Source organism: Lactuca virosa, chromosome 2 (assembly GCF_052849685.1).
Source record: "Lactuca virosa cultivar CGN04683 chromosome 2, Lactuca_virosa_CGN04683_v6, whole genome shotgun sequence".
Taxonomy (NCBI): domain Eukaryota; kingdom Viridiplantae; phylum Streptophyta; class Magnoliopsida; order Asterales; family Asteraceae; genus Lactuca; species Lactuca virosa.
Window position 1 is genome coordinate 29,182,048 of NC_136427.1, and position 24,518 is coordinate 29,206,565.

The 24,518-nt window shown below is 37.1% G+C and overlaps 1 long non-coding RNA gene and 1 pseudogene across 4 annotated transcripts; one reads left to right on the forward strand and one right to left on the reverse strand.

The window, feature by feature from the left end:
• The first annotated feature begins 1,547 nt into the window (after positions 1–1,547).
• Positions 1,548–22,852, forward strand: LOC145158990 (uncharacterized). Of its 4 annotated transcripts, XR_013737412.1 has the most exons (7): positions 1,560–1,634; positions 1,745–2,878; positions 2,944–3,154; positions 3,342–3,579; positions 3,700–3,816; positions 21,852–21,974; positions 22,592–22,852. It is a non-coding gene; the product is annotated as an uncharacterized LOC145158990 (long non-coding RNA). The 4 variants fall into 4 exon arrangements; XR_013737413.1 differs by having other exon boundaries at positions 1,548–1,611; positions 3,342–3,816; XR_013737410.1 differs by having other exon boundaries at positions 3,342–3,816.
• On the reverse strand, positions 14,251–18,158 carry LOC145156181 (putative LRR receptor-like serine/threonine-protein kinase At1g53420; annotated as a pseudogene).
• Positions 22,853–24,518: the final 1,666 nt, after the last annotated feature.

Genomic DNA, 24,518 nt, shown 5'->3' on the forward strand with positions numbered 1-24,518 from the left:
TTGATCCGTTAAAATTTGGTAAATATTGATGATTTATTAAATTGATGGGACACAAGTTTTTAAAAGTTTTTAAAAGAAAGAAAAAAGAGAAAAAAAAATATGATGAAAAAAATCGATTTTTACAATTTGACAAAATTGCAAGAATGGTCTCTATGGTATGTACAAAATTGCCACTTTGGGCCAAACAGGTTTTGACTAGCGCTAATGGTCCAAAAGTTTCCATTTTGTTGTGAGTTTGATCCAAAACGCTCTAAAATGACGAACTTGCCCTTTCTATTTATTTTTTGCTTTTCTTTCAGTTATTTAATTATTTTTCCTAACCAAAAAAATAAAAAATAAAAGAAGAATAAAAGAATCACTCTCTCTCTCTCTCTCTCTCTCTCTCTCTCTCTCTCTCTCTCTCTCTCTCTCTCTCTCTCTCTCCAGTTTAGAGAACGCCACCACCCTCACTTCCTCCCCCAACCTTCACTCCCACTGGGAAGCCTAAACACCACCGCCGAAAAAAGTTAAAAGACACCAGACCGAAGCTCTGGCAGCAAAACCCTAACCCTAAAAGTTTCAGGCAGCGACATATAGATCGAAACTAAGGTTTCTAGTGGTGGCGGCCTCTGAAAACCCTTAGATTTCATGAAACGAGAATGATGGAAACCTCTGAAAACTATAGGGTCTCCTTCTTTTCTTCTTCAAACTCGATTGAAACTCACCTGAGGGCCATTTGACGGAGCCAGGAGGGTCGAGAGATTGTGGGGACAGTTGGAAACGGTGGTGAAGAGGGGTGGCAGTCGGAGTTTCCAGTGGCCTCTCTTTTGCTGCAGTGACCTCGTTAGGGTTTGTAATGGCGTTGAGAGGCAGTAGCAGACCAAGGCGACGACATAGTGATTTGGTCGTCATCATTGTGTTTTGGTCTGTAAAGACGAAGCTCGTTGATTCTTAGGAGGCGGCGGATCTGATGCCCCTAATTGCAAACCCTCGTTTCAGAGTTGGAGCAACAATTAGGGTTCTCCCCTCTCTATATCTCTCTCTCAGAAGCTCATCTAAAAACCATTTGATCTTGTTGCGATACAGATTAATGGGGAAAGTTGCTTTTGATAATGGAGATTACAATCAGGGTTTATTTTTTCTGCATATCATTAAGAGGAAGAAGACAATGAAGATGTGGGGCGGCAATGAAGAGAGAGAGAGAGAGAGAGAGAGAGAGAGAAAGAAAGAGAGAGAGGTGGGATAGAGAGAATATGAGAGAGAGAGAGAGAGAAACGAGAGAGAGAGTGTGTGTGTGAGTGAGTGAGAGAGAAAGGGTATTTTTTCTTTTCTTCTTTTATTTGTAATATAAAAATGAAAAAAGAAAATAGAGAGGGCAAAATCGTCATTTTATAAAAAGTTAAAGCAGAATGGACCAAACTAGTAACAAAATGGAAACTTTTGGACCATTTGTGCTAGTCAAAACCTGTTTGGCCCAAAGTGACAATTTTAGACATACCCATAGGGACCATTCTTGCCATTTTGTCTTACAATTAATACCCCTATTTAAAACACATTTCATTGTATCAGTGGGTTTACAACCAATCAAAAGTAATCACTTCACTTCAGCCCCTCTCTTTTTTCTCGACGCAGGTATGGGAGCAAGAGAAAAAATGGCGAGACCCACTTCCTCTTCTTTTCTGATTCGAATCGCAGCTCTTTTTCTTCAGAATCAAGTTTTTCGTTTTCTTTCCCGTCTCTCACCCCGTTTTAATCTTGGTTGCAGGTGGAAATCGAAGAACAGGGAAAAGACAGGGAACTGGGAATTCTTCCTTTTCTCTGCGCGATTTACGTATTACAGGAGAGTGCTGGCTTGGTGGTGGTCGAAAGTGGCGTTTTACAGGTGGATGAAGGCAGTTGTGGTGGTGAACAGGGGCTGATGGTAAGAAAGGCAATGGTGGTGCTTTAGAGCTATGGTGCCGCATGATGTGTGTATGAGAAGGTTTCAAGGGTATTATTGTAAACTTATCAGCGTATGAGCCGATTCTCTTCCCTCCAAAAGATAAGTCCTTGATTTCTTTCTTTTCTATCACTCACTCAAAAAAAAAAAAAAAAAAAAAATCATGGAAATGGTAGGCATCGATATAGTCCATCTTGTCTTGTTTCCTTACATTAATTGGGATGATCCTGAATGGAAGGTGGCGCATCGGTTAATGTTGCTACAATAAATTTTGGGCAGTAGTTTTTGGTACTTATCGCCATTTGAATTTTTTGCCATTTTGTGTTTGCCATCGTGTGTTGTGTTGCTTGGCGATAATGATGCATTAATTAATTACATTGCTTTTAAATAGAAGAAGATGGTGGATATGTTTTATATATATGTCAGTGTGAACTGTGAACTGAATATATAATCAGAGTTGAATCACATTATAGACATTAAGTTTGGAGTTCCGTAATTACTTAGATTCAATGAAGATGATTTTCAGTCAAAGTTCAGTGCATATGTTCAGTATCCTCCTTGTGTTATCAACAATAATTTTCTCTTGGGCAGGAGAACTTCCTCCTGATGAAGGCAATTCTTTAATTTGTTCTATCTTTCTTTTCTTTTCTTTTTCAAGATTCTGATTATTTGATATATATATATATATATATATATATATATATATATATATATATATATATATGCGAGAACGCATGAGATGGGAAAGAGGTGTGTACATGTTTTGATTATAAGAATCTATTTACCCAAAATGCAACGATAAATATGCTGTTTAATTTGTGAGATAATTGTTTCCCTGCAGATCTGAGAGGATTCAATTTGCAGTCGTTTCAATTTACCTATAGACAAATCAGAGCTGCCACACGCAACTTCTCAGCTTCAAATAAACTTGGGCCAGGCGGTTTTGGTGATGTTTATAGGGTAAGTAAATATTTTACATATTGACATTTCAAATAAACTAAAGGTCACTTATAATAAATTTGCAGGGTACACTCTCTGATGGCACTGTAATTGCTGTGAAGCAGCTTTCTCAGACATCAAACCAGGGAGACCGTGAGTTTGTGAATGAGATTGGGTTGATGACTGCCACACAACATCCAAATATTGTAAGGCTGTATGGATGCTGTGCAGAATCCAACCACCTAATGCTTGTTTATGAGTACATGGAAAACAATTCTCTGGCTCAGGCTCTATATGGTACCCTCCTATTCTGCAACACGTTTTCATATATATATATATATATATATATATATATATATATATATATATATATATATAGCATTTAATATGACAAAACGAAGGAAACGTGTATCATAATTAATGGCCACATAATTATAGGTATGATGTTGTGTGGGACATTAAAACATTTGTTCTTAAAATGTAGGCCATGGCAACTCTAGTTTGGTACTGGATTGGCCTACAAGGCAAAACATTTGTGTGGGGGTTGCCAGAGGCTTGGCATTCCTGCATGAGGAATCCATCCTCAGAATGGTTCATAGAGACATCAAGACTGCAAATGTACTCCTTGGTAGACAACTTACTGTAAAGATCGCTGATTTTGGCTTAGCCAGACTTTTTTCTGAAGACCGCACCCAAGCGCGCACTGTTCCCGCTGGAACTTTGTGAGCAACTAAATCCACCTATCTTCAAATCAGATCTTTTATTATATATAAAAGACATTTCTTTTATTAACTTTCTTCTTGTTCCGGTTATATTGCGCCTGAATACGCATATTCTGGCAGTTAACCTACAAAATAGATGTGTACAGCTTTGGGGTTCTTGCAATGGAAATTGTGGCTGGCACGCGCAACGTATATCCTCCAGCAGATGATCTAGAGTATTTAACTATTGTTGAAAGGGTAACATTTATTTTCCTAAATGCTATAATTCCATTCTTCCTACAAATCCCAAATACTTAACCTAATCTTGTTATTTATGATGCATCGGTTTGTCTCCATCATTAGACTACCGCTTTGCGACAACAAGATGAGAGTTTGATAGACTTGGACGATCCAAGATTGGGATCACATTTTGATGCTGAAGAGGCATTGAGAATGATCAGAATCGCTCTGTTAAGCACTAATAATAACCCAAATGAAAGACCTTTGATGTCAGAGGTAGTGAACTTGCTTCAGGGAAATATAAATCTACAAGATTATAGAGTCAGATCTCCAGAGACTAGCCATGGTGAGTTCTCGAATCTCGTGCTCTCTCCAGAGACTTACCATGGTGAGTTCTGGAATCTCGTGTTCTCCCAGAGACTTACCATGGTGAGTTTTCTAATCTCATGCTCTCTCCAGAGACTTACCATGGTGAGTTCTGGAATCTCGTGTTCTCTCCTGAGACTAGCCATGGTGAGTTCTCTAATCTCGTGCTCTCTCCAAAGACTTACCATGGTGAGTTCTGGAATCTCGTGCTCTCTTCAGAGATTTACCATGGTGAGTTCTCTAATCTCCTGCTATCTCCAGAGATTTACCATGGTGAGTTCTCCAATCTCGTGCTCTCTCCAGAGACTTACATGGTGAGTTTTGGAATCTAGTGCTCTCCATAGAGACTTACCATGGTGAGTTCTCTAATCTCGTGTTATCTTTAGAGACTTGTCATGGTGAGTTCTCTAATCTCGTGCTCTCTCCAGAGACTTACCATGGTGAGTTCTGGAATCTCGTGCTCTCTCCAGAGACTTACCATGGTGAGTTCTCTAATCTCGTGCTCTCTCTAGAGGCTTACCATGGTAAGTTCTGGAATCTCGTGCTCTCCCCAAAGACTTACCATGATGAGTTCTCCAATCTCGTGCCCTCTCCAGAGACTTACCATGGTGAGTTCTCTAATCTCGTGCTCTCTCCATAGACTTACCATGGTGAGTTCTCTATTCTCGTGCTTTCTCCAGAGACTTACCATGGTGAGTTCTGGAATCTCGTGCTCTCTCCAGAGACTTACCATGGTGAGTTCTCTAATCTCGTGCTCTCTCCAGAGACTTACCATGGTGAGTTCTCTAATCTCGTGCTCTCTCAAAAGACTTACCACGGTAAGTTCTGGAATCTTGTGCTCTCCCTAGAGACTTACCATGGTGAGTTCTCTAATCTCGTACTCTTTTCTGAGAATGGCCATGGTGAGTTCTCTAATCTCGTGCTCTCTCCAGAGACTTACCATGGTGAGTTATGGAATCTCGTGCTCTCTCTAGAGACTTACCATGGTGAGTTCTCTAATCTCGTGTTCTATCCAGACACTTACCATTGTAAGTTCTGGAATCTCGTGCTCTCCCTAAAGACTTACCATGGTGAGTTGTGGAATCTCATGCTCTCTCCTGAGACTGGCCATGTTGAGTTCTCTAATCTCGTGATTTCTCCAGAGACTTATCTGTTGGGTTTTGAGCATTATAACACTCCTAAGTGTACATGCAACCCTAAATACCTTGGATCTATGTTTTCTCTATTATACATGCAAATATGAACTTTCCAAGGTATTCATCTTAACTAGCATAATAACATTGATTCATATGAATATATCAAGTTAGAATTACATACCTCTTTGATGTAGAATGTCTTCATGAAGCTTGAGTGCCTAGTGCCCCAAGTGTGACACCTCAAATGGTTCACACAACACCAAATACACTTGGAATAACTTGAGAGAACATACACACTTCAAGAAAATCGGCTAGCCCTTTCTCTCGCACATAGTGCCCGATTTTGTCAACAATAAGATGCTTATATAGTTAGTGACAATTAGGGTAAACCCTAATTGTCATGACTTTCCATTTCCTTGGATCCATGGGTTCAAATATACCATGGAGCATCTTATGGGTTTTAGCCCAACTTGACAATCCATGGAGCATTAGCCCACTATACAAGTATGGGTGATTTACAGAATCAACCCATATATTTAATTAGTCTTCTTTTGATCACTTAATTAATACTAGATTAATTCTTGATCAATACTAATTAAATAATCTTATTAATATATTATAACTTATAATATATTAACAAACCTTAAGTGTTATTTCTCTCATTTTAGTCTATCCAAATGCATGATGCCATGCAACCCAAATGGACCATGCCGGGTCGGGTCAAGTCTTACCAATTATAGTTATGGACTTAGACATTAATCCAACAGTCTCCCACTTGGATAAGTCTAAAACTATTATTGCGTATGACTTCAAGAACCGACTGGCAATCGTAGCTCTCAAAAGCTTCCGTCGAACTCTGACCTTGCCGATGATCTCTGACCTTTGTCAATGACTTGTCCATTAGATAAGTGATCATATATTCCTCCATTCTAGATATCATATGGACTGAGATATGGATTGTAAATCATTCTCTCTGTTCATCCGTTGTTTCCCGATTTCCGATTTATGACGACTGACTGATTGAACAAATCAAATCAGTCCTGGCTTGGCCAAGCACTCACATGTGTCATTGCTAAATCATCGAGGGGCCCACATATATCGCTTTTATCCCGAAGGTAAAAGGAATGGATAAACTTCGACTCATATGGCTTGTTCTACTACTTGTTGAATCATACACAAAGGCGCGTTTTATAACATCGAGTTACCAATGCGGTTTCATGCAATCAATGTATAACCAACTCATAGTAACAACTCATATCTCTAGGTTTTAAGAATATAAGATATTATCGTCTAATGATCACTCGTGATAAAATCCATGAAGTGATTCAAATGAGCGTGGGTTAAATCCAATACTCAGAACTTATGAGCACTCATGAGTGTTGTAGCACAACTTTGTCCACCAACTTGGACCTCTACAAGCCAACCCATGACAGTCTTGATTCATATCTACTTCCAACATATGACCGACTGTGGATGGTTTGAATAACTTAGTCATTCCGGAAGAATAACCTAGTTATTATGGAAGTCAAAACATGCAAAGTGAAACACAAGAATAAATGAATCAAATATGGTATCAAACCCTATGAATATAAATAGACCACTTTTATTTATCACCATACTGATTACTCATTATTCATTGTTTCGGTTTTATCAACTTTATACTTGAATTAAAAACACTAGTTGTCTAATGCTCCAAGCATGTACACTATGTTTTTCTAAACAATAGCTTTGCCATACACCAAGTATGCACTCTATGTTTATCTATGATCCTTACTTTGTGAAATAAAACAATTGACCAAACTTTCAATGATTCTAATTTCACACTCCCAAATCGAAACCTTGTTAGACTTTAAACTTAAATGCACTACCATCTTGCAATGAATGTGTACAAAGTCACAAAGACTTGTCAACAACCATTACAGGGTATTCCAATGAAGACCTACTCCATGGACACAAAGCCTTATGTTCAAAGTATGCATTGCTTTGAACATGCTTCTTGCACTAAGTTTTTTCTAATCTTACACAGATTGCTTCTATCTATGGAGACAACTCTATATTCCCATTTTGACTACCACTTCTGAACAAGAGTTGCCTCTTTTCAGACTATGTCAATATGGCCCTTCCAAAATTCACACTATACTTCCAACTGTCCTTGAGCAACCAATCTTTGGTAAACCTTAGATTGTCCTCGACAATTTCTTAATCACTTTAGTCATATCCAATTCTAGACATTTTCCTCCTTAATGCCTCAAGGCATTTTGAAAATTCAGAAAGGATAAATATTATAGCACATGTAATCGATCTTGTACCCAAAGTAAATGGTACACGATTCATGATGTTTCACATAAAGACATGGTTCTAGACCAGTCTTTTGCCATAGTAATTTTTGTTTGTCATATTCTCAAAATTTGACTATGAAAAGGAATGCCGTAATCATAATCGAATTTTGAGAACGCAATATATAGAATTTTCTTAAATTGAACCAATCCAACATGAAATTCATATATATATTCTTGACTAAAGATGATTAAAATCTAAATATAAGCTCTTTAGAATGATTATAAACTCAATCTAAGCTTTTTAGAAATTGAAATGAAGTATAATTTCCTCTCCCTTAATTATAGTAAAAACAACTTTTTCAACCCCTACAACCTCACGAATTGAAACTTTTGTTTTCTATAATTAACATTGCTAACTTGCAATACTTATCATAATTATCATGCTCCCACTAACATGATGATTATTAGCATAACATTTATGCTCCCACTAGCTTTGACATGTATCCAGAAAACAACTGGACTTGTAGAGGTTAATACTAGATTGCTTTGATAAGACTTTATCAAAATCATACACCTTATCTTAGATAGCTCACAGGCGTGTCTAAACAATTTCAGAACTATGAAAAGGGATGTCGTAATCATAGTTTCAATTGTTTAGACCTTTTCTATCTGCTTCAAATCTACTTGGTGGAAGTGTTTCCTCACCATCATTTTCATGAATCAGAGAGAAACCTTATGACCCTTAGATTTTATGGTGTATGTGTTCCTTTCCATGTGAATTTTTTTGTCAAAACCATAATCACAAGACAAGATTAGTGACAATTCCAAATTCATATGGACTGAACTTGTGCAATCTTAAATTCTTGCCACCTGGCAGCTCAAGGGCCTGCCATTGCTTCCAAGTTGATATGCAACCAATTGAGAATTCTAAGAACTCATATGCAAAGCCAACTTTAACTGGAATGGGCACAGAAATATGTCAACACAATAGGTTATAGACCTCAAGTCGTGTGCTAGTGAAGAACCTCAGGTTTTACTCTTGATTAGTTCTTGAGACTTTCAAGACCTTTAAGACTCCCACTGTCCTCTTGACATATAGGACTATCTTGCCAAATATTCAAGAGATAGTGCAAATTCTTTTTCAAGTCAAACGCTTCACACAATTGGCCTAAGTTGGTCTTTGTTTTATCCAAAACATCACAACTTGCCAATTTCAAATGTACAAGAGTAGGATACTTTTACTCTTATATTTGACAAGTGTTTTAAACCTTTCTTTAGGATATGTCACTCAACTTACAGTCTTGGAGTATGACTCTAAGACTTGTTTTGGAACGAAGTATGATTCATCTTCTTGATTTGACCACTTCAACAATTCATAGCTCCTCTTCTTATCTATCACACATAGACCTTGATCACACATATACCTTGCTTGCCAATAGGACTTTGACACCCAACTCTCCCGGCTTGTCAATATGTGACTTCAAAGTCCTTAATATAGCACCCAATATGAAATATTAAGGCTAAGACCCAACAAACTATTTCATAACTTGGAAGAGGGATGCCGTAATCCAAGCTATAAAATATTTGAAGGTAGGTGAATGACGATTCATCAATTTCCACCATGGAAAAACGAAATAATTTATTAAGTTTTAATTGAATTTGAAACTCCTAGATCTTTTGAGATTCATTGAACTTTTCCAATGGCATGTTTCAATCTCGAGTGTGCCCTTCAGGTTTTGTGACTGGGATGCCGAGGATCAGAAAACAAGGTGTGAAGTAACCATGCAAATTACTTGGTACTCTTAAATGTTTATCACCCAACCGATGTGCCGGTAAAGCACACACGCTCCACCGGCCTATGATAAACTTTAAGAAACCCTTTGCCTACCTTGTTAAATCAAGCTAGTGTGCCGGTAAACCACACACGCTCCACTAACCGACTTAAGCAAAGTGTAAAGTGTAATTTCATGGGTTAGCACCTTATTCACATTTTCCTAAGTAACTAAGATTGGGAATTTATAAGTGTTTAGTTACTTAGTATTTATCATTAATACTTTTAATGAAGGGAGAATTATAGTCCTTGTCCTACCCGTTCGGCTAACGACCCTCCACCAGTCAAGGAAGCGGTGGGTGAGAGTGGACACCCATTAAACTGCCATTTTATAGGCAGTAACCTTATACCCCCCTTATAGACCGGCTTCGTGAATGAGGCCTACTAACGGTAAGACTGACTTGCTCTTATATATATATATATATATATATATATATATATATATATATATATATATATTATTAACTTATAATATTATAAAGTATAAGGGTTGAATTTTAATTTTTAAAATTCTAAGGGCTTAACTTGGAATTAAAGTATTCATGAGAGAAACTTTACAAATTCCAAAACTTGAGGGCAAGTTTTGAAAATATTCAAAACCATTTAATTCCATAACTTATGTGTCTAAAGTAGTTTTAATTAAAACTCTTCAAGTTCCATAACTTGAGGACAAGTTATAGAAGACTTTAAACTATTAAAGAATGTAACTCTTCTCTTTTTTTTTTTTTTGTAACTTATGGAACTAAGTAAGGTTACACATTTTTATTATTTAATGAAGTGACTCTTGAACCTCCATAACTTGAGGACAAGTTATGGAGTCATAAAACCATTTAATGAGGACAAGACTCTTCATTTTGTAACCATTGCCAACTTTTATGAGTTTTAAGAAACTTTAATGTGACTTTTCATGTAACTTGAGGACAAGTAACACAAACACATTTTAAGATCAATTCTTAGATTAAAATGGATCAAAGACACATAATCAATCAACCTTTTTCTATTAATCTAAGTAACTCATATGAACAAGATAATTGGAATCAAACTTCTTCATGTAATTAGCATAACACTTAAACTAATACAAAACATGAATCTATTGACAATTATCTTTAAAATTGGATTAGTATGAACATTACCACATAAAAAATAAGTTTATAAGTCCAAAATCAGCTTAGGGTAATGTTTCTAGTCCAATTCCAGCCAAAACAGTCGAATATATGCTGTCAGGGGGTCCAACTCGTCGAGTGCATGAACCAACTCGGCGAGTTGGATCGTTTTGAACACTTTTAAGGCATGGACTCGTCGAGTCCCTTCATGGACTCGGCGAGTCTGCTGTTCAGACAGCAACAAAATTCGATTTTTCAGCCATTTTTGCAAGTATAACAAGAACACAAGCCTAGGCTCTGATACCACTGTTGGGTTTTGAGCATTCTAACACTCCTAAGTGTACATGCAACCCTAAATACCTTGGATCTATGTTTTCTCTATTATACATGCAAATATGAACTTTCCAAGGTATTCATCCTAACTAGCATAATAACATTGATTCATATGAATATATCAAGTTAGAATTACATACCTCTTTGATGTAGAATGTCTTCATGAAGCTTGAGTGCCTAGTGCCCCAAGTGTGACACCTCAAATGGTTCACACAACACCAAATACACTTGGAATAACTTGAGAGAACATACACACTTCAAGAAAATCGGCTAGCCCTTTCTCTCACACATAGTGCCCGATTTTGTCAACAATAAGATGCTTATATAGTTAGTGACAATTAGGGTAAACCCTAATTGTCATGGCTTTCCATTTCCTTGGATCCATGGGTTCAAATATACCATGGAGCATCTTATGGGTTTTAGCCCAACTTGACAATCCATGGAGCATTAGCCCACTATACAAGTATGGGTGATTTACAGAATCAACCCATATATTTAATTAGTCTTCTTTTGATCACTTAATTAATACTAGATTAATTCTTGATCAATACTAATTAAATAATCTTATTAATATATTATAACTTATAATATATTAACAAACCTTAAGTGTTATTTCTCTCATTTTAGTCTATCCAAATGCATGATGCCATGCAACCCAAATGGACCATGCCGGGTCGGGTCAAGTCTTACCAATTATAGTTATGGACTTACACATTAACATGGTGAGTTCTGGAATCTCGTGCTTTCTCTAGAGACTTACCATGACGAGTTCTCTAATCTCGTGCTTTCTCGAGAGACTTACCATGGTGAATTCTGGAATCTCGTGCTCTTTCGAGAGACTTACCATGGTGAGTTCTCTAATCTCGTGCTCTCTCTAGAGACTTACCATGGTGAGTTCTCTAATCTAGGTCTCTCTTAAGAGACCATGGTAAGTTCTGGAATCTCGTGCTCTTCCCAGAGACTTACCATGGTGAGTTCTCTAATCTCGTGCTCTCTCCAGAGACTTACCATGGTGAGTTCTCTAATATCGTGCTCTATCCAGAGACTTACCATGGTGAGTTATAGAATCTGTTGTTCTCCCCAGAGATTTACCATGGTGAATTCTCTAATCTCGTGCTCTCTCCAGAGACTTACCATGGTGAGTTTTGGAATCTCGTGCTCTCTCCTGAGACTGGCCATGGTGACTTCCTTAATCTCGTGCTCTCTCCAGAGATTTACCATGGTGAGTTCTGGAATCTCGAGCTCTCTCCAGAGACTTACCATGGTGAGTTCTCTAATCTCGTGTTCTCCTCAGAGACTTACCATGGTGAGTTCTCTAATCTCGTGCTCTCTCCAGAGACTTACCATGGTAAGTTCTGAAATCTCGTGCTCTCCTCAAAGACTTACCATGATGAGTTCTCTAATTTCGTGCTCTCTCCAGAGACTTACCATGGTGAGTTCTCTAATCTCGTGCTCTCGCCATAGACTTACCATGGTGAGTTCAGTAATCTCGTGCTTTCCCCAGAGACTTACCATGGTGAGTTCTCTAATATTGTGCTCTCTCCAGAGACTTACTATGGTCAGTTCTGGAATCTCGTGCTCTCTACAGAGACTTACCATGGTGAGTTCTGGAATCTCGTGCTCTCTCGAGAAACTTACCATGTTGAGTTCTCTAATCTCGTGCTCTCTTCAGAGACTTACCATGGTGAGTTCTGGAATCTCGTGCTCTCCCCATAGACTTTCCATGGTGAGTTCTCTAATCTCGTGCTCTCTTTAGAGACTTACCATGGTGAGTTCTGGAATCTCGTGCTCTCTCCTGAGACTGTCCATGGTGAGTCTCAGGAGAGAGTACGAGACTCTTGAACTTACAATGGTAAGTCTCTGGAAAGAGCACGAGATTAGAGAACTCACCCCGGTAAGTCTCTGGGGAGAGCACGAGATTCCAGAAATCACCATGGTAAGTCTCTGTAGAGAGCACGAGATTAGAGAACTCACCATGGTAAGTCTCTGAAGAGAGCACGAGATTAAAGAACTCACAATGTTAAGTTTCTGGAGAGAGCACGAGTTTCCATAACTCACCATGGTAAGTCTTTGGAGTGAGTACGAGATTAGAGAACTCACCATGGTCAGTTTCAGGAGAGAGCACAAGATTCCAGAACTCACCATGGTAAGTCTATGGAGAGAGAACGAGATTAGAGAACTCACTATGGTAAGTCTCTAGGCAGAGCACGAGATTCTAGAACTTACCATGGAAAGTCTCAGGAGAGAGCACGAGATTCCAAAACTCACCATGGTAAGTCTCTGGAGAGAGCACGAGATTAGAGAACTCACCATGGTAAGTCTCTGGAGAGAGCACGAGATTAGAGAACTCACCATGGCCACTCTCAGGAGAGAGCACGAGATTAGAGGAACTCACCATGGTAAGTCTCTGAAGAGATCATGAGATTAGAGAACTCACCATGGTAAATCTCTGGGGAGAGAACGAGATTTCAGAACTCACCATGTAAGTCTCTAGAGAGAGCACGAGATTAGAGAACTCACCATGGTAAGTCTCTGGAGAGAGCACGAGATTCCAGAACTCACCATGGTAAGTCTCTGGATAGAGCCGAGATTAGAGAACTCACCATGGCCAGTCTCAGGAGAAAGCACGAGATTCCAGAACTCACCATGGTAAGTCTCTGGAGAGAGCACGAGATTAGAGAACTCACCATGGTATGTCTCTGGGGAGAGCACGAGATTCCAGAACTCACCATGGTAAGTCTTTGGAGAGAGCACGAGATTCGAGAACTCACCATGGCAAGTCTCTGGAGATCTGACTGGAGATCTGACTCTATTATCTTGTAGATTTATATTTCCTTGAAGCAAGTTCACTAACTCTGACATCAAAGGTCTTTCATTCGGGTTATTATTAGTGCATAACAGAGCGATTCTGATCATTCTCAGTGCCTCTTCAGCATCAAAATGTGATCCCAATCTTGGATCGATCAAGTCTATCAAACTCTCATCTTGTTGTCGCAAAGCAGTAGCCTAATGATGGAGACAAACATATGCATCATAAATAACAAGATTGGGTTAAGTATTTGGGAATTGTAGGAAGAATAGAATTATAGCATTTAGGAAAATAAATGTTACCTTTTCAACAATAGTTAAATACTCTAGATCATCTGTTGGAGGATATACGTTGCGCGTGCCAGCTACAATTTCCATTGCAAGAACCCCAAAGCTCTACACATCTTTTTGTAGGTTAACTGGCCAGAATATGCGTATTCAGGCGCAATATAATCGGAACAAGAAGAAAGTTAATAAAAGAAATATATTTTATATATAATAAAAGATCTGATTTGAAGATAGGAGGATCTAGTTAGTCACAAACTTCCAGAGGGAGCAGTGCGCGCTTGGGTGCGGTTTTCAAAAAATAGCCTGGCTTAGCCAAAATCAGCGATCTTTGGAGTAAGTTGTCTATCAAGGAGTACATTTGCAGCCTTGATGTCTCTATGAACCATTCTGAGGATGGATTCCTCATGTAGGAATGCCAAGCCTCTGGCAACCCCCACACAAATGTTTTGCCTTGTAGGCCAATCCAGTACCAAACTAGAGTTGCCATGGCCTGCAATTTAAGAACAAATGTTTTAATGTCCCACACAAGATCACACCTATAATTATGTGGCCATTAATTCTGATATACGTTTCCTTCGTTTTGTCATATTAAATGCTATATATATATATATATATATATATATATATATATATATATATGTGTGTGTGTGTGTGTGTGTGTGTGTGTGTGTGTGTGTGGAAGAATAGGAGGGTACCATATAGAGCCTGAGCCAGAGAATTCGGATGTTATATGGCAGTCATCAACCCAGTCTCATTCACAAACTCACGGTCTCCCTGGTTTGATGTCTGAGAAAGCTGTTTCACAGCAATTACAGTGCCATCAGAGAGTGTACCCTGCAAATTACTTATAAGTGACCTTTAGTTTATTTGAAATGTCAATATGTAAAATATTTACTTACCCTATAAACAACACCAAAACCGCCCTGCCCAAGTTTATTTGAAGCTGAAAAGTTGCGTGTGACAGCTCTGATTTGTCTATAGGTAAATTGAAACGACTGCAAATTGAATCCTCTCAGATCTGCAGGGAAACAATTATCTCACAAATTAAACAACATATTTATCGGTGCATTTTGGGGAAATAGATTCTTATAATCAAAACATGTACACACCTCTTTCCCACCTCATGCGCTCTCGCATATAAAACGCCAGCCTTTCAACACCAAGTATGATGAGGATGAGGCACATAGTCCCAGCCACCGCAACAATGACAATAGTTTTTATGCTTTTGTCACTGATTGGAGGATTCATATCTAAATAAAAACAACAATATATATATATATATATATATATATATATATATATAATATCTCTATAAGCTTAGTAGTAAAATGAAAATCACATAAAACCACAAGATTAAAGTCGGAAAAATAAAATACCAGACCATAGAAAGTACTGATATTAAAGGACCATAGGGTCCTCTATTTGGGACTGCTGTTGTGCCTTTCCCAGCATAATGGAAACGGATTTCTAATGTTGTGTTGGTTATAACAAAATTTTTTATTTCTTTTTTTAGGGCCCTATCCACCCCGCCAACTTTCTTCCTAATGTCAAAATTCTTGAATATACACACACCCTGCAAAAATATTCCGCTTAATTATGCGAATTGCATATATGTTGTATTTTATAGTTGAAATGGAGCACTTTACATGGATATATTTCCTGAAAAGAAAGTAGTCCTGTTGTTTGAAATGCAGAAATTTAATTGCAAGAATAATCAAACCTGGATATATACATCAAACGAATGTCTTCCAAGACTCTGAAAAGACATTATCTCTGAAAACTATCTCTGCAAAATGCAGAGTCACCGTATAGTTCCCATTTGGTAAACATCGACCATAGTAAGTGATGGATAGTGGAGAGAGGCGAGCTATAGTGTACAGTTTACTGTCATCAATAGTCGGTGCTGATACATTGGTGGCTACATAGTTAGATAATCTATGATTACCGCCCGACGCATTTCCGGTGCTACTTGTCCCCCAAAAGTCTCTTGTGGGAACAAACTTAGCTGCTCCACCTGATCCTGATCAGATTCATATGTCAAGTTTCCAATGGTCACTTTTGGTCCCCTGCAATTAATGTGAATTGACACAAGATTAAAGTCGGAAAAATAAAATACCAGACCATAGAAAGTACTGATATTAAAGGACCATAGGGTCCTCTATTTGGGACTGCTGTTGTGCCTTTCCCAGCATAATGGAAACGGATTTCTAATGTTGTGTTGGTTACAACAAAATTTTTTATTTCTTTTTTTAGGGCCCTATCCACCCCGCCAACTTTCTTCCTAATGTCAAAATTCTTGAATATACACACACCCTGCAAAAATATTCCGCTTAATTATGCGAATTGCATATATGTTGTATTTTATAGTTGAAATGGAGCACTTTACATGGATATATTTCCTGAAAAGAAAGTAGTCCTGTTGTTTGAAATGCAGAAATTTAATTGCAAGAATAATCAAACCTGGATATATACATCAAACGAACGTCTTCCAAGACTCTGAAAAGACATTATCTCTGAAAACTATCTCTGCAAAATGCAGAGTCACCGTATAGTTCCCATTTGGTAAACATCGACCATAGTAAGTAATGGATAGTGGAGAGAGGCGAGCTATAGTGTACAGTTTACTGTCATCAATAGTCGGTGCTGATACATTGGTGGCTACATAGTTAGATAATCTATGATTACCGCCCGACGCATTTCCGGTGCTACTTGTCCCCCAAAAGTCTCTTGTGGGAACAAACTTAGCTGCTCCACCTGATCCTGATCAGATTCATATGTCAAGTTTCCAATGGTCACTTTTGGTCCCCTGCAATTAATGTGAATTGATTAGTGCGCTAGAAAACAAAAAACATAAAAATCACTAAACTTTGGTTTTCATTTTCAAATTAATTAATTAATTGGAATGAAACATCTTAGGAAAGTATCTTCCTCACCCTTTAGACAGGGAAACCGGCTAAGGCACTTCCCAAGCTCTCTGCATTCAATCACAGATCGGAATATTAAACTTGGTTCTTATGCCATGAAATTTAGAAAAGAAAATTCTTTCTAAATAACCTATATATGGGTATAACAAGCTTACGAGTTGCTTGCAGCAGCGTAGCTTCTGAATAAGTTCCTAATAAATCAAAGATGAAATAAGCTTTATCTTTAGAATATTATATGGACAGGATAAGAATCAATGGATGATTTGGAAGATTAAAAATTACAGATTTTCACAACAATATGGGGGCACACTTTCTTCTTTGAATTTGTTGTAGGAAAGATCAATCTCGCTGAATCATAATCACAATCACATATCAGCGTTCATGAATTATATAACTATTGCGAGTAAAATTACATATTAAGAAGTACATTTTCAGGTAAAAATTATAGATTGTACATATATTACCAAGACTACAACCATGCATCTAGCACACCAAATTATGTCACATGAAAACTATTTCTGAAATGAGAAAAGGAAAACTGAAAACGTACTGTGCAGTATCACCACTATTGATCCATGCAGGAATACTTCCGTTCAGGGAGTTGCTAGTCAAGTACCTAATCATTTCACAAAATAATTATTGGGATTTATAATGCTCTCTTTTATTTTACTTTCCTTTTCAATAATCACTCGAGTATTTATTTCATTAAATATGCAAGGAACAATATAAACTTATCTATATTTTGTTGAACCGTATTCTTACGGATGAAATATATATATTATATATTGGTATGAATATTGAGGATCAAGTTATCAAGACAAATATTTAAGTAAGAAAATTAGTTGAAGCGAATGATACATGGCCAGAAAAAGGTAAAATGCTCATCGTACTTACATTTTATCCAGATCTAGTTCTTTCAAATCTGGTATATCTCCCTCCAAATTGTTGAAACTGAGGTCTCTGTGTGTGAATATAGATGAAGAGTATATCAGGATGTTTGAACAACCACTAAAGATAATCACAATGAAATGCTCAAGATGATGCTAATGGATATAGTCTAAAAAAGGCTTTCAGTCAATCAAGAAATGGAAGAGGGAGAATAATTACAAATGCCTCAGTTTTAACATTTCTGATAAAAAATATGGAATTCTGCCAGTTAGTCTACAACTTCTGAATATCCTGCAATTTTTCCCAAAGTCGTTGAAGATATAAAAATCCAATCTTGAAATTTATCAACTTTTTAGTAGATTTCTAATTTGTATATTGACTTACAGTAGCTCCATGCCTGTCATGTTTCTTAGGTCTGGAAAGTACTTCGAACTATTTCCATTCAAATCACTGATGCTTCTGCATTGTCACACCCCCAAACCAGAACGGCGGAAACGTTCGGGGGCGGAGGACGTCATATTCAGTATCATAACAGTTCATAGTAAGGAAAGTACACACCACCATACATATTAGGGTTTCAAAATGTTTACATAGTTGTATTTGTTACATGTTCAAAAGATAAATACATAAACATCTTTCAAAAGAAGTAATTAACGTCGGAGTGTTAATCCCCAAAAGTTGGTTTCCAAACCTGCTTAGCGGTTCCCTGAGAATACAAGTTATTTCAAAGAAAAAGTGTCAACATTTAAGTTGGTGAGTTCATAAGCGGTTTTGAGAAAATGTATGCCATTCCAAAGTTCGTGCGTTTTCCAAGAAAATCCCTTATTTTCTTATAAAAGTATGAAATGCATATGAATGTTCGTGTTGTGAATTGTAACTAGTTGCACCAGGAAAATCCCTTATTTTCCTATTAGTTGTTTGTTTTAGATACAGGAAAATCCCTTATTTTCCTAAAGTAAACAGGCAGTCTCTAATGTCCAAGACCGTAAATCGCAAGCAACCGACGTGCTTAAAAGTTGAGTCATAGTTTTATATAGTAAAACTATAAGAAGATCGCACTTGTTAGATGAATAATAGTTTTAATAGCTACTCGTTCATAAAATCAGAATACTATAATAATTGTCCGTCCGGTGAGTTTTATAACGATACTAAACATAATATGCCTGTGGCGACGGTCTTCAGGCGTCGTATCGTTTACGCCAAACTGTCACCCAAAGGACTGTAGCTAACAGTCAGGGCGCGGGATCATGACTTCCCGTATAGATCTATACACATTTGACACGCTCTCCCACAGGAGACTCTGGTTATAATAGACAGGGCTTTAAGTTGTACCTTTTCGCAAAAAGGTAGCGTTGAAGATATAAGTCTCACGGATTCTCAACTAAGTCTGTATTAGTATGATAGTTTTGTATGAAATGTTTATCCTCTTTCACAATGTTTGACAAAGCGTAAAACATAAGTTCTTTGTATGCATAAAAATGGTTTAACAAAGATGGTTACCCTTGATATGATGTAGTATATAAACGTATAAATAAAACATATTTCTATTTATAAAACATATTGTATCCCAAGAGGGTAAAGTTGTTTGTGAGGTGTTTTGCATGATAACAACTTCATATGATAGTTAAAACAACAGTATGAAAAGTATAGCAAAAGATCGATGTTTCACACGATTTTACCCGTGTGTTTACTTGTAACTCCCCCCTTAAATTTGTTTAAAAGCGGTTAAAAACGTATTTAAAGTGTGGTTGTAGGGGTATGAACTCACTTGATTGAAGTGGTTGTTTTGAAGTAGTCGAGAGAAGAATCGAGCAGAACTTCGACAGGAAAAGTTGAAAACGCGGGAAAATCCCGGGATTCTCGGGACTCTCGGGAGTGTAGAACTTCCTTCGGGACTTGAGTGTGAAAACCGGGGTTCGGGATGGTTTATCGAGGTAATTTCGCAGAGTAACAACACTTAGATGGAAAGAGATGAGCACCAAACCCGGCACCCTTAAGCTGCTATTTATAGGGGCTTATTTTGTGTGCCACGTCGTGGCAAAGGGTGTGCCACGTCGTGGTGGGTTATCTTATCCTCTTCCATTGATTGGACGCCCTCAGTCACTTGCAGGGTCGCGGCCAACTGTGCCACGTCGTGGCAGACCTGACAGCCTCAGATTTTGGGCCTCGATCTTGTAAAATCCGTAACTTTCGCGTACGAGCTCCATTTTCGACGTTCTTTATATGCACGCGTAGGTGAGAATATACTCTACAACTCTCGTTTAGACTTTGTCGGCTAATTTTGACTTTATTTTTAATTATATTATTTTTAACAGGCCGGACCTGGAGAAGTCCGTTTAAATTCCGTAACTCCTTCATCTGATGTCCATTTTCGTCAGACTTTTTACCGTTGTGCTAATATTGTCGAGACCTTCGATTCTCATTTAGGTTGTGTCGGCTAAAGACCGCTCGATCTCTATTTCGAGTTTTTAGCTGTCTACTGCTAGGTCAGAAACTTCCAAAAATCATAACTTCCTCATACGAAGTCAGATTTGGGCGTTCTTTTTACGTATGTTCACGGTTTAATGATATTAAGGCTAAAAAGTATTTTATCGGGATTTCGTATTTTACGTTTTACAGTGTTTTACCGGTATTGCCGCGGATCTTCGATTGGTCATAACTTCTTCGTTATAACTCGGATTTTAGTGTTCTTTATATTTTTGGAAACCTCGTTACGATATTTACCACTTGGTAAAACCCAATTATAGTTTTATAACATTTTAATTTTGACCCTAATTTTGCTGGTGTTACATGCATGCAAGATTATTAAAAAAAAACCTTACATTAGTACATATTATATGGACACAACATAAAGGAATTCTCCTGAAAGGGAAGTATCTAGCTTACAGTTGTGTCAAATTTTTCAAGAGGGAAATGGTTACAGGTATTGGTCCTTCTAGACCACTGCCTTGGATATCTCTGATCATAGAAGATAGAATGTCTAAATCAATCAAAGACAACATCAACGAAAAGTTAACAATATTAGAAAAGGTTTAATATGAGAGACATGTGTTAGTTTGTCATTACGTATGCATCCATACAAATTATAAAATAAGGATGTTACACATAGAGGCATGCATATCAATGTACACATCAAGTTATAAAAGTTCAATTTCCTGCACTCGTTTTATAGAAGTTATCTGTATACACTATACACGACCTCGACCATGTTTCATAAGTTTGTTTGAACATAACTTTGTGGCTTTTTTGATGATATTAATCCATGCAAATTCAAATGTATTTTTTATAAGTTTGTTTGAAAATACCTTTGTGACGATATTAATCCATGCAAATGAAAATGTATTTTTCATAAGTTTGTTTGTCCTTTTGTGATAATATTAATCCATGCAAATGCACTTTTAGCTAGGTTGTTACTTCTTACTTGTTAATCCCTACCCCCACCCTGCCCTTGTTAGGATATATAATAGGGACGGGGTTGCATAAAAATGATTTTATCTTGGTTTGATTGGAGGTTTCATGAAGATCCCTAATAGCCATTATCTTCAACACCATCATATCCTCCATCAGCCACCATCGTCAACATACACCACCTGTAGACCCCACCATCATTACCACCACACCATTTATCGGGTTTACACTACAATTACCTCTGTTTTCCCTCTATTTATTCTTTGCCAGTTTATAAAATTAATAATACAGGTGCATATTTTGATTAGGGCTTAGTTTTTATTTTTTTGATGATACATTGGCATACATGTTTATAAAAATCATTACTTTTACTTCCAAAAGGTTAAAATTATTTAATATGGGAAGTCAAGATGAAGCTTATCAAGATATGGATAATAAATATGAGAATTTAGAACATATAAAGGTATGTGTATCTAGTTTTGAAATCATTTTGTGAGGCAATGTTGTAGAAGAAAAAATAAGGGAAAATTTTCCTACGCAGATGTGTTTAAATGTAATACTCATGTTTTTTTATTCCTACTTAAAGTTTTATATTTCACATCCAGGTTGAAATTGGAGAAGGAGTATCACCTTCAGCTGCCAGAAGTATCTACTTCATGCTATTAACTATGTTTTGTTTTTTTGTGCAGGTCCACATACACCATAGTTTGGGGGGTTTTAGAGTATTTATGTTGGTATAACATTTCTAGAGGAGTATCGGATGATGGTTTGATGGTGAGTGTTTTGGCCTTTGGGGACTATTGACAACTAAGGTATTAACTGAGATTTTGACTTTTGTCCATTTTGTCTACTACATATTGACATTTTGCCCTTTGAATTATATGTTTTCCTTTTGTTGTTGCTATGAAATTGACCATTTAGTTCTCTGAAAAGGCACATACAAGATACAAGATACATGATAATGTAACTGTTTTGTGGTTGTTGCTGAAAATTGACCATTTTGCCCTTTCTAAAGTCACATACAAGATACATGACCCAATTCGGAATTTATAAACATTTTCCAGTAAACACAATTCATACACCAAAACACAACTAAAATTCACTATTTTATTATATTTTGTAAAACCCCATAATTTTCCAAAAACAATTTTTCTACAATTACCTGTAACTTGAGGTGTTCAAAGCATTTGAACTAAATGTAATTGAAATTTGGATATCCGGTTTTTCGAATACAGAATCAGATAATGAGTTTTGAAAATTTTGAATATTTAGATTATCTACATGTTTTTTTTTACATTCATACATATTTCTATATATTTATTAATTTTTTTCTAAAATTAATTTAGATACCCTAAGTATCCAAACTACAATATGGTTTTAGACATGTGTTTTCCATGTTTCTTTCACCTTCCTGATTTGTCTCCTGCAGATCTTTGCAATACGAACTCCAGTCTCCACCTTTTCTTCATGGTTCAAATGGTAGATGTGAAGTTCTTCACTTTCGCTTAATTTTCATCACAACAACGAATTATAAGTGGATAATTTCTTCCACTTACTCATTACAATAGGTTAGCCAATTTATTTTGTATTCTATCTATTTAGTTTTGGATCTTGACCAATTAACAATGTGCTTAAAGATGATGTTGGGACAATAATTACTTGTGGGACTATCCTTTTTTTTGTGGCTCAAGTCTTTGATTGTTTGCACCTGGGCTTCGAGTATATTTTTTTAGTCAACTTCCAGCATGATCTAATGAATTCCCATTGATCTCTTAATTGAATGCTATCTATGTGACATCCCCATTTTCACGGCTAGAAAAGACCAATTTTGTTTATGCTTTATAAAATAAGAGTACCTCGTTTAATAAAAATGTTGCAGAATTTGTTCCCAGAAAACATGATAAATAGGTTATCAAAGCATTTCCGAAGAAATGTATTTTTATTCATTTTCAAAACATTGGGATGTCATCGTCCATACAGAAATATAAGCATAAACAGAACTTACATTTATTTACACTAGTGATCTACATCTCTTTTAAATCTCTCAATGTAAAGTAGCTTCGTATCGACACCTGTGATACAAATAAGCTTCAGTGGGTCAGGTTGGGAAACCTGGTGAATACATAGGGTTTTCAACCCACAATAATATCATTATTATGTTTAAACAACAAACAATCAACCCAATTACCCATACCCATTATCTTCCTCACTCTTAAGGGTCTACCCTAAGAGTCATTTATCCTGCATTCGTTCATTCCGAAGTCCCTTGCTTCCAGGGTTTATAAGACAGACACTAACTCCATAGCTGCTAATGCTCATTTGTAAAACACTAAATCTATAGTTGCTAAAGTTCATTCATCGGGTACTAAATCCATAGCAACCAATGTTTTTATAATAGCTACTAAGTCCATAGCTACCAACGTTTATCTATTAGGTACTCAGTCCATAGCTACCAATGTTTATCCATCAGTACTAAGTCCATATCTACCAACGTTTATTCAATAGCCACTAAGTCCATAGTTGTCAATGTTCACTCATATCATCTTTTATCTCTCATCCTTCATCTACCCATGTTATACCCAACATATTTTGTAGATATAAAATACGCATACAGTTTAAATCATTTAAAACATGTATAAAATCATTCATCCAGCATAGATAGCAAGTATACAGGTTATATGCACACATAGCACGTAATTTATATAAAATATTTCATATCTATGTGTAAGATGAAAGTAACTATGCACTCACCTGGTTAGGTGGTGAGTCGGCACTCGGACAACACTTCGTTACTCTTAAAACAAGTATCCCTTGACGAAACCTAGTATCGTTACCACTAAAGTTTAGTCTAACGTTTGACGAGACTAATTAATTGTCTAGCTATTATTACTATTATATAAGCGTGAAACAATACTTTTCACCCACTATGTACAGACAGGGGCCAGACATGAAACACCGGAGGGCAGGATCATTTTGGCATAAAGCACTTCTGAATCCAGCAACCCAAGCGGACCTTCAAACCAGATTCCTCGTACCGCGAGTGGTTAAAAAGACATTATAAAGACACTTATATAACTCATAATAATAGCCTAAATGCTCATTATAAGGTCCTAATAACATTACTATATTAAAACATAAGCTATACTAAAGATAGGGTAGGCATAGCTCACTTACAACGGGTTTTCTCGAAAACCGGGCTTTGCTAGAGCAGCATTCCCGAGCCGAAATGCTCTTTTCTTAGGGCTCCAGGAGCCTCGGGGCTTCCTTCGGGTTCTAGGGGGTTTACCTAGGCTTAGGGGGGGTTAGGGAGGCTAGAGAGAGAAACTAGAGAGAGAGAGAGAAAAGGGTTGAGGGGT